The following is a 10,009-nucleotide window of genomic DNA, read 5'->3' as shown; positions in this document are numbered from 1 at the left end:
GGACCTGCTCGTCCTCGCCTCCCCAGCACTGGGACTCCAGCTCTAGGGAATCAAACTCGGTCTTCATACTTGTATGGCTAGTGGTTTATCAACTGAGCCATCTCCACAGACCCTTTTGTTCTGAGTCTCACTTTGTCGCCCTGGCTAACCTCACTATCCTCCTATTTTCAGTCTTCTGCGTGCTGGGTCACAGGTGTGCGCCACAACTAATTGTCACTAATACAATTCCACACTTCAGTGGTTAAAGTTTACTCAGTTCCACACTTACCTGTGAAGACAGCCAGGTCTGACGGGGTCCACTGGTGGGGACCGGGTCGATTTCTGAGACTTCAGTTTCTGGTCCCAAGCCCAGCAGTCAGCTCCTCTCCTCTCTGGCTTCTGCCTCGTGCTGCCTTGTCTGGCAGGAGGCCCTGGCCACACCCCTAACAGTTGCCAGCCAGCATATTTCCTATGCTCTGCACATTTTTGTGGATTTTCCCCCCTTCATTTCCACGTCACTCTGGAAGAAAAATAGGTTAGAGGACATGTGTGTTCACGGCCTGTGTGTGGTGTTCTGCGTGCGCATAGTCTCCTCAGTCACCCTGGCGAGCGGCCTGCCTTCAAATGGCTCTGCTGGGTGAGTCAGAACTGATTTTCCTTCTTCTTTTCCTTTCCTTTCCTTTTTTTTTCTTTAAAAAAAGAAAACATTTGTTTTATTTGTGAGCGAGAGAATGTGTGTGTGCATGCGCACACACACAAGTACACGTGCAGCACGGCCCACAGTCCATGTGTGAAGACTGAAGGACCATCTCCCCTCTCCTTGCATCACCAGGTTTTCAGCCTTGGCAGCAAGCACCTTTACTTGCTGGGCTGTCTGGTAGCTGCTGGTTCTGTGGACGGCATATTCGAGGCCTTCTCAGGGGTTAAAATACCCCGAGTCTGGTGGTGAGGGAAGGGGAAGCACACTGGGCTGAGGGTCCCTAACCTAAATTCCGTGTCCAGATAGGTCTTGGACCCTCTACATCTGTCCTTCCCTGTGTGACAGCAGTGTGGGGAGACACAGAGGCAAGGTCCATAGTGCTTTACTCTCACTGAGCACTTCCCAGGCAAACTGAGATCTGTGGAGACATTCATATTCTCTCTCTCTCTCTCTCTCTCTCTCTCTCTCTCTCTCTCTCTCTCTCTCTCTCTGTCTCTCTGTCTCTTTCTCTCTCTCACTCTCTCTCCTTCCCAACTGGACTGAGATCTGTGGAGACATTCATATTCTCTCTCTCTCTCTCTCTCTCTCTCTCTCTCTCTCTGTGTGTGTGTGTGTGTGTGTGTGTGTGTGTATGTGTGTGTGTCTATCTCTCTCACTGGCTCTCTCTCTCCTTCCCAACTGGACTGAGATCTGTGGAGACATTCATATTCTCTGTCTCTCTGTCTGTCTCTGTCTGTCTGTCTCTCTGTGTGTGTGTGTGTGTGTGTGTGTGTGTGTGTGTGTGTGCGTGTGTGTCTATCTCTCTCTCCTTCCCAACTGGACTGATATCTGTGGAGACACCCACACCCCCTAGAGGAGTCTCATAAAAGCTGCTGGGCACCATTCTCAGACTGGGGTTCCTCCTACTGCATCAGAATCAGCCCAACATTGGTTAAAACTTATTGGGCTCCAGCCCAACTCCAGGCCTAGGCATCAACACGGGGCAGCTTACACAGTCACCCACATGGGGGTGGTGGAGGCAATTTCCCCCCACAATCTGCCCTCCACATAATGGATTCTCCAGTGTGTGCTCCAACATCACCTCTCGTGCAGCTTCCTTGATTAACCTACAAAGAATTCATTGTCTCATCTCACATTCCTCAGGGCCTGGCCCAGCACTCTGCATGTGGTCCATGCTCGTATTTAAGAGAAAAATCACAGGCCTGGGGAGATGGCGCAGCTGACCAAGTACCTGCCAGGCGAACATAGAACCTGAGTTCAGAAAGCCTTCTCCCACATAAGAAGCCAGGAACAGACCTGTCACCCCAGCTGGGGACGGAGATGGGTGAGTGTATGCAGGCAGAATCTCTGAAACCCGTTGGCTAGCCAGCCTAGCCTAATAGAAAAGCTTTGGGGTTTAGTGAGAAACTCTGTTTCAAGACAATCAGGGGGAACCCAAAGGACTCAACATGCTACTAGAGAGACACTTGCTCATCCAAGTTCATTGCTGCTCTCTTCATAATTGCCAGAAACTGGAAACTGCCTAGATGTCCATCAACAGATGGATGCATAATGAATACATAATGAAAATGTTGTACATTACATGATTGAATATCACTCAGCTGTTAAGAAAAACGAAATTATGAAAACTGCAAGTAAACGGATGGAACTAGAAAATCTCATCCTGAGTGAGGTGACCCAGCCCCAAATATTGTATGTTTTATCTTGTATGTGGGTTGCTGTAGAATAATCCTCTTTTACACTCCTAACAAGTGTTTTAGGGGTTACCAACTACTTTTTGCTTGGCTTTAAGGCCCTCTCCATGACATGGAACCCACACCAGACACTGCTCCAGTGACCGAGAACCTGGGAGTCAGTAGGTCAGGGGCCTAGGGGAAACCTCCTACCACTGTTCTGCTAAAGCATGGAGAGGAAGTGACTCCTTACAGCACACCGCTGTACCCTTAGGCCAGCTCCTCCTCACGACACACGGCTGCACCCTTAGACCAGCGCCTCCTCACGACACAAGAAACTCCTTCAGTCTTCAAGAGAGAGGCTTCTTCTTGACGTAGATAGTAATCAGCACAGAGACTTGAAACCAGTCAATGTGCAGAGAGTGAGAGACTTTGCATCACCCAGTCCTAAATGGGACGTCTGCAACAAAGCCCTTCCCTCGAGGCTCAGGGAGCTATGTGGAAGAGGAGACAGAAAAATTCTGAGAGCCAGAGTGATGGATGACCCCAAGGAAGCAGTGTCTTCCAGACACAACAGGACTGACACAGAGCAGTAGCAGCATGGGGGGGGGGGGGCTGGAGAGATGGCTCAGTGATTAAGAGCACTCAACTGCTTTTCCAGAGGTCGTGAGTTCAATTCCCAGCAACCACATAGTGACTGACTTGTAGTGGGATTCAGCCCTCTTCTGTGGTACAGGCGTTTACGCAAGTAGAACACTCGTATGCACAAAATACATAGACAAATAAATCTTTAAAAAATATGGGAAAGTGACTGAGGAAGACATCCAGTGCCATCCTCCTGCCTTAACACACACCTGGACATGTGTGTGTACACACCCATACCACATGCTCAACACAATATACACACAATTAACTACATCCACATCTAGCCTGTCCTCTGACCTCTGAGGCCCTTCCTCCTCGTTCCCCGTGTCCGTCCATAGTCACATTCCTGACCACCTTAGCCAGGCCAGTTCCACCCAGCCTATCATTTTATTTATTCACTTATTTTTATTTTTCTTTTTTGAGACAGGGTCTTTCTATCTAGCCCTGGTTGTCCTTGAACTTGCTGTGTAGACCAGGCTGGCCTTGAACTCACAGAGGTCTGCCTGCCTCTGCCTCCTGAGTACTGGGTGCGGTTAAAGGCACGTGCTCCTCGGTTTATTTTAATCACGTGTATATCATTCCCTGACCTTTTTATAGCCCGGTGCTGGGGATCAAATCTCTAATCACATAACCCACATCTACCCCACCTTTTTTAATGTACTTCCTTTTGGCTTCTCCCCTGGGAAGGAGATGAGAGATCTGTTTTTTCAGTCTAGGTCAGCAGATCTTAACCAGGGTTGGTTTTTCCCCACAGGGAACATCTGGTGCGTGGAGATGTTTGGAACCCCTGGAGAGGGGCTCAGGCGTCAGCTAGCAGAGGACAGGAGGGCTGCGGAGCAGGCCACAAACCTCGCGACAGAATGATCCAGCCCTAAATGACAATAGCAACTGATAGGTTGACCCTGGCCTAGGCTGTCACCTAGAAAGCCACATGAGTCAAACATATTTGCAGCATGAGCAAATGAGATGCTTATTTGTTGCTAAAGCCTGAAAGTCCACACACACTGTATTTCTGGACGCCTCGGGCTATGGGGTAGGGTTTCAAGAATTCTGTACTCCATGAGGAATTTCCAGCTAAACACAGAAGACGTAAACTGTGGGGCTAGAGTTTATGTTTCATAGAGCGAGGTCCTTGTCAAATGGGCCAACAAGTCCTACTTCTTTTTTAAAAGTTTTTAATTTAGAAAAACAAAGAAAGTGCTACTCCATAGTCCACTTCTCACTGGGACAGCCTTGCCCAGAAATGCCAGGGTCTCCTGACATCACAGCAATCCAGAGCTGGCTCTCCTGGGCATCAAGTCAGCCTTGGTCTTTTGGTTCTGGGATTCACTGAAGCAAGATGACATGTCACAGCTTTTACCACCCCAGACCCAGAGCCAGGCTTTAGGAGTTTCCCTCAGCTCTGCATCTGGCCAGCTGTGTGTGTCCCTGGAAAACCACTTAACCCCTGTGAGCTCCAGATTTCCCTAAGGAGCTATAAACTGAAGATAATAATAGTACCAACCTCACAAAGAGTTAGTATTTAAAAAATGTTTGGAGCAGTGTCAGGCAGCACAGTAAATGCTTTATATAGGGTGGCTGTTCAGCCCTGTTTGCCTGCAGCCTGCAACCCCCTCGGTTTTAGATTGAAAGTTCAGCATCTCAGCAATCCCCCAGGCCTGGTATGGCTCCACACACCTCTAATCCCAGCACTTGGGAAAGAGAAAGGCCCATTTCTGTGGTCTCTATGTGTTGAGACCAGCCTGATCTGTGTGGTGAGTTCCTGGCCAGCCAGGGTACGTGGTGAGACCCTGTCCCAAAAACACAAATAACAACAACAAAATAAGAAAACCCCACAGACATCCATGGCAGGAAGGGTGCTCATCTTGCTTATGTGTGTGCGACTTTTCTAAAACATACTAGAAACCTCTCAGGCCTGGGGTGTCATTAGTGGTAGACTCCTTGGCTTAGCAATACGTGATGTTCTATACCCAGTACCAAAAATTACTAACAGAGATGAGGTGTGTGTGTGTGTGTGTATGTCTGCAGAGAGAGAGAGAGAAAGAGAGAGAGAGAGAGAGAGAGAGAGAGAGAGAGAGAGAGAGAGAGAGAGAGAGAGAAGGTTGGAAAAAATTTTAAAAATTGTCATTTGAGCCCAGAAAATTGAAGAGACCACTCAAGATTAGGTGTGGCCCTTGCCGTCTGCTTGGACCAGCTAAGTGCTACTAAATTATTTCTAGTAACCTGGTAGTCCCAAGACTTCTCTGCAAAAACGTCTAATTATTCTTTAAATCTCATCCTCCCATTGTTAGACGTTCTGTATGTAAAAGCCCAGATGAAAGGAACAACAACAGCAACACACACTCACACACTCACACACTCACACACACACACTCACACACACTCACACACATACACGCACTCACACACACACACTCACACACACTCACACACACACGCACACTCACACACACGCACACACACTCATACACTCGCACACACACTCACACACGCACACACACACACTCACACACACACTCACACACACTCACACATACACTCACACACTCACATGCACACACACTCACACACACTCACACATACACTCACACACTCACACACTCACACACACTCACACATACACTCACACACTCACACACTCACACGCACACACACTCATACTCACACACACTCACACACACATTCACACACACACTCACACACTCACACACACACTCACACACACACTCACACACACACAAACACCACACCCCTCACCACTGTTAGTAACTATCTGCACACAATACAGGCTGATCCCACAAATGAGTGGCAGGAGACAGCTTTAAACTACGTGCTGATGTTGAAACTTGTTTTTCTGTGCCCATTCCCGGAAGGAGGCACACAGCAACTCTATTTGGAATGTACTTTCCACAATTGTTACCTCCCAGCTTGTCTCCAGCAACCAAAGTCTCTTTCCTCAGAATGTATACAATCAACTAATCCTCCACTGTGGACAGAATTTCCCCCAACAAACAGTTTCAGAGCTCAAAAAAAATTTAGGAAATCTGGAGAACCGTCCATATCCATGGGCTGAAGCAACCTCAGGACAAAAGTATTTGAAGGAGTAGGGCATAGCAGCTTGTGGTGGTGCATATCTTTAATCCTAGCACGGAACAGCTGAGGCAGCCTGGGCTCTGTGAGTACAGGGCCAGCTCGGTCTACATAGTGAGTTCCAGGACAGCCAGGGCTACATAATAAGACCTTGTCTTAAAACAAAACAAAACAAAACAAATCTCAACTAAATTAAAAAGAAAAGTATTTGGAGGAGGTTGACGAGATGGCAGAGCAGATAAGAGAACTGAATTTGATCTGAAGAACCCACATCAGGTGCCTGTAACTTCAGTCCAGTGGTTCTGATGCCCTTTTCTGGCCTTTGGGGTTACCTGCACCCACATGGAACACACACACACACACACACACACACACACACACACACTTCTGTTGTTGTTTTGAAACAGTCTCACTATGTATCCCTGACTTCCCTAGAATTCACTGTTTATGAGACCAGGCTGGCCGCAAACTCACAGAAATCCACTTGCCTCTGCCTCCTAGTGCTGGGATTAATCAATGCCAGTCCACAGAAAATTTTAAAAAAAAAAGCAAAAGAAAGCAAAAAAACTTAAGTGTTCAGTTGACACAGTAGGTATCACATTAGTTTCATGAAAATATATCTTTTGGGGCTGGAGAGATGGCTCAGAGGTTAAGAGCTGGCTGCTCTTCCAGAGATGCTGAATTCAATCACAGCACCCACATGGTGGCTCACAACCATCTGTAATGAGATCTGATGCCCTCTTCTGGCCTGCAGGGATACGTGCAGGCAGACCACTGTATACATAATAAATAAATTAAGTATATATATATTTATATAATTTGTGGGTGGAGTACTTGGGGGAGTGGAGAGTGGCTCAGTGGTGATGCCTGAAGCCCTGGGTTTCCATTCCTGAGTTTTGTCCTCAACACTGCATAAATAAATAAACGAATAAATAAATAAATGTATGTTTGGGGGGAACACTATACTTGTGCTGAACCTGTACAAACTTTGCTTTTGTCATTTTCTCTAAATAATACCATTTGACAACCATTTGCATCTCACCTGCACTGTATTAGGTACTCTGTTATTCAGCAGTGATCCCGGTATCCAGGAGAATGTGTGTAAGTGATGTGACTGTATTGCTGTATATACGGGACTTCAGCACCCACAGACTCCGTTATCCATGTTCCTTGCGGGAATCCTGGAACTAGACCCTGTAGATGGAGGGCCTGCTAACTTCCCTGAGGTGACTTGTAAGTAAAACTCAAGTCCAAAGTGTGGGGTAAAAAGTCTGAGCTCACTTTGAGGTTTTGAAAACCTACCAAACACCGGGCGGTAGTGGCATGTGCCTTTAAATCCCAGCACTCGGGAGGCAGAGGCAGGTAGATCTCTGTGAGTTCAAGGCCAGCCTGGTCTACAAGAGTTAGTTCTAGGATAGGCTCCAAAGCTACAGAGAAACCCTGTGTCAAAAAACAAAAAAAGAAAAAGAGAAAGAAAGAAAGAAAGAAAGAAAGAAAGAAAGAAAGAAAGAAAGAAAGAAAGCTACCAAACTCTGAAGTCAAAACCCCACCAATCCCTCACCCCAAACCCAGAACCTTAAATCCCACCAATGCTCACCCTGGAAAGCTCTGCCCCCCAGAGACCCTATGTTAAGCCTGCCTCCCACTCAGTTCCCTGGTGCTTCTTGCCCGAGCAGAGGCAGCCACCCTCGTGAGTCCTTTTCCACTAAATCTCTTGTGTGAGTCTTTGTGTGTGTGGTGTGTGACTTTGTGGTATTCCTCGACTCTCGACAGCCAGGATGCTTACCCTTCACAGCCAGAATACTCACACAGTTCTGACTCACATACCTCAGCTCTCCCAGGGGCTTTCTGATGGGTTCTTCACAGCTTCTTAGAGAGCAGGGTGGCAAGAGATGGAAGGCCACTGGGGAACTCCCTGTCCTCTTAACTGCCCTCCATGGCCTCCTACAGCTTGGCCTAGGCCCTGAGCAGCCTGCACAAATCAAGCCGCCATAGAAAAGAGCTTGGTTTGGGGGTTACTAGTTGCTGTTGTTTTTGAGAAACAATTAGATCACAAAATTGACGTATTTTCTTTCCTAGAAATTTTCACGCCATGAAAAAAAGTTTAACTTTTCTCTGAACCGTATTTCCCGCCCACTGGATTTGTACATGTCTGGAAAAGCTAAGGGAGGATCCCTTTTCAGGCCAACAGGCCTATGAAAAGCCTATTCACCCAGATTAACGAACTAGGTGACTCAGGACATAAGTAAGCTCCTGTTTGTGGCTTAGGAAAGTGTCACTTAAAAAGAGGCTGTCATCGGGGTCACGTGATAGAAGTGCAGAGAACCTAGGCTGACCCTGAGGTGGGCCAGGCCCCGGGAGCTGGATGACCTGGGAAAGGGTCTGGATTCGTGTCCATGACTGAGGCAAGGGAGGGAGGTAGACAGGGCATGCTGCTGGGCCACTCACACCTTTTCCACATGTCTGATTTCAGCTGTTGCAGACAAAAATCCCAAGAAATCATCAATGGCAAGCAGCAGAGGGAGAGCAAAGCCTTTGTGTTGTTCCTCTTTGAGGCTTAAGGGAGCCGCCAGGAGACCCGAGCGGAGCCGCAGAACACAGGTGAAGGTCTGCACTTGATTCTCAGGACACCTGTATCCTGTCTCAGCCGCTCACAGGCTGTGTGACCTGAAGCAAGTTCCTTCGCCCCTCTGAACACCCTTAGGAAAAAGGAATGTCCTCTTGTCCATCCCAGTGCTCTGATGACTGGAAACAGCTGCTGGATCACTTGTTCGGGGCCTACTAAGTTTCCAGCTGGGGACCCCAGACCTGATCTTGGTCTGTCCCAGCCCTGTCGACAAGCAATGGTATTGGATACCAGGTATAAGTCGGCTTCCATCACTAGTAAAGATACCTCGGATGACTGTGCCAACTCACTAGGGTCTCCAGGACTCTGGCAACTCCAGATATACCTGTAAGTTGTTATCTAGATTAGGCCTAGGCTCTGGGAAGGTCCGTGGGGATCATCTTATTTTGAGGCTGGTGAGACCGCTCCCCGGGTCCTGGACCGTGTAAACCAGAGAAAGTGAGCTGAGCCATTCCTCCCCTTCTGCTTCTCAATCAAGACTGCAACATAAGTAGCTGCTTCAAGCTGTCGCCTCCTCTGTGTCCCCCTCCTCCCTTAAATTGCTTTGTAGGGGGTTTTATTATGGCAACAGGAGGAGCAACTGTGCTCCTGAGGTTTTGTCAACTGATACAAACTAGCTAGAACCATCTTGCAAGAGGAACTTGTGTTGCTGCTGCCTCCATCAGCTTGGTCTGCAGGCGAGTCTATGGGGTGGTTTCCTTAATTGTTTAATGTAGGAGGAGGGCTCAGCCAACTGTGCTGGTTCCATCCCTAGGCAGGTAATCCTGGGTTGTAAAAAAAACAAACAAACAGGTTTTTTGAGCAGGCCAATAAGCAGCACCCTTTCATGGCCTCTGCATCAGCTCCTGCCTGCAGGTTCCTCTCCTGTTTGAGTCTCTGCCTTGGCCTCCCTCGATGACTGATCGGTGTGTACAAGGCAAATAAACCCTTCCATTCCTGAATTGCTTTTGGTCATTTTTTTTATTTTTTTCAAGACAAGGTTTCCTCTGTGTAGCCTTGGCTGTCCTAAAACTAGCTCTGTAGACTAGGCTTGCCTCAAACTCACAGAGATAGATTCTCCTGCTTCTGCCTCATAAGTGCTGGGATTAAAGGCATGTGCCACCACTGTCAGGCATTTTTTTTATAGCACTAAGAGGTAAACTCAGGCTAGATGGTGGTGGTGCACACCTTTAATTCAGGCACTTGGAAGGCAGAGGCAGGCAGATCTCTGTGAGTTTGAGGCCAGCCTGGTCTACAAAGCGAATTCTAGGACAGGCTCCAAAGCTACAGAGAAATCCTGTCCCGAAAAACAACAAA

The 10,009-nt window shown here is 47.8% G+C and overlaps 1 long non-coding RNA gene across 1 annotated transcript; it reads left to right on the top strand.

The window, feature by feature from the left end:
- Positions 1–512: 512 nt before the first annotated feature.
- On the top strand, positions 513–9,654 carry LOC142832631 (uncharacterized). Its single transcript, XR_012907246.1, has 4 exons — positions 513–616; positions 1,823–2,003; positions 7,144–7,320; positions 8,561–9,654. It is a non-coding gene; the product is annotated as an uncharacterized LOC142832631 (long non-coding RNA).
- The last annotated feature ends 355 nt before the right edge of the window (positions 9,655–10,009 follow it).

The sequence above is a fragment of the Microtus pennsylvanicus genome, chromosome 12 (assembly GCF_037038515.1).
Source record: "Microtus pennsylvanicus isolate mMicPen1 chromosome 12, mMicPen1.hap1, whole genome shotgun sequence".
Taxonomy (NCBI): domain Eukaryota; kingdom Metazoa; phylum Chordata; class Mammalia; order Rodentia; family Cricetidae; genus Microtus; species Microtus pennsylvanicus.
This window is presented reverse-complemented; position numbering and strand designations above follow the sequence as displayed.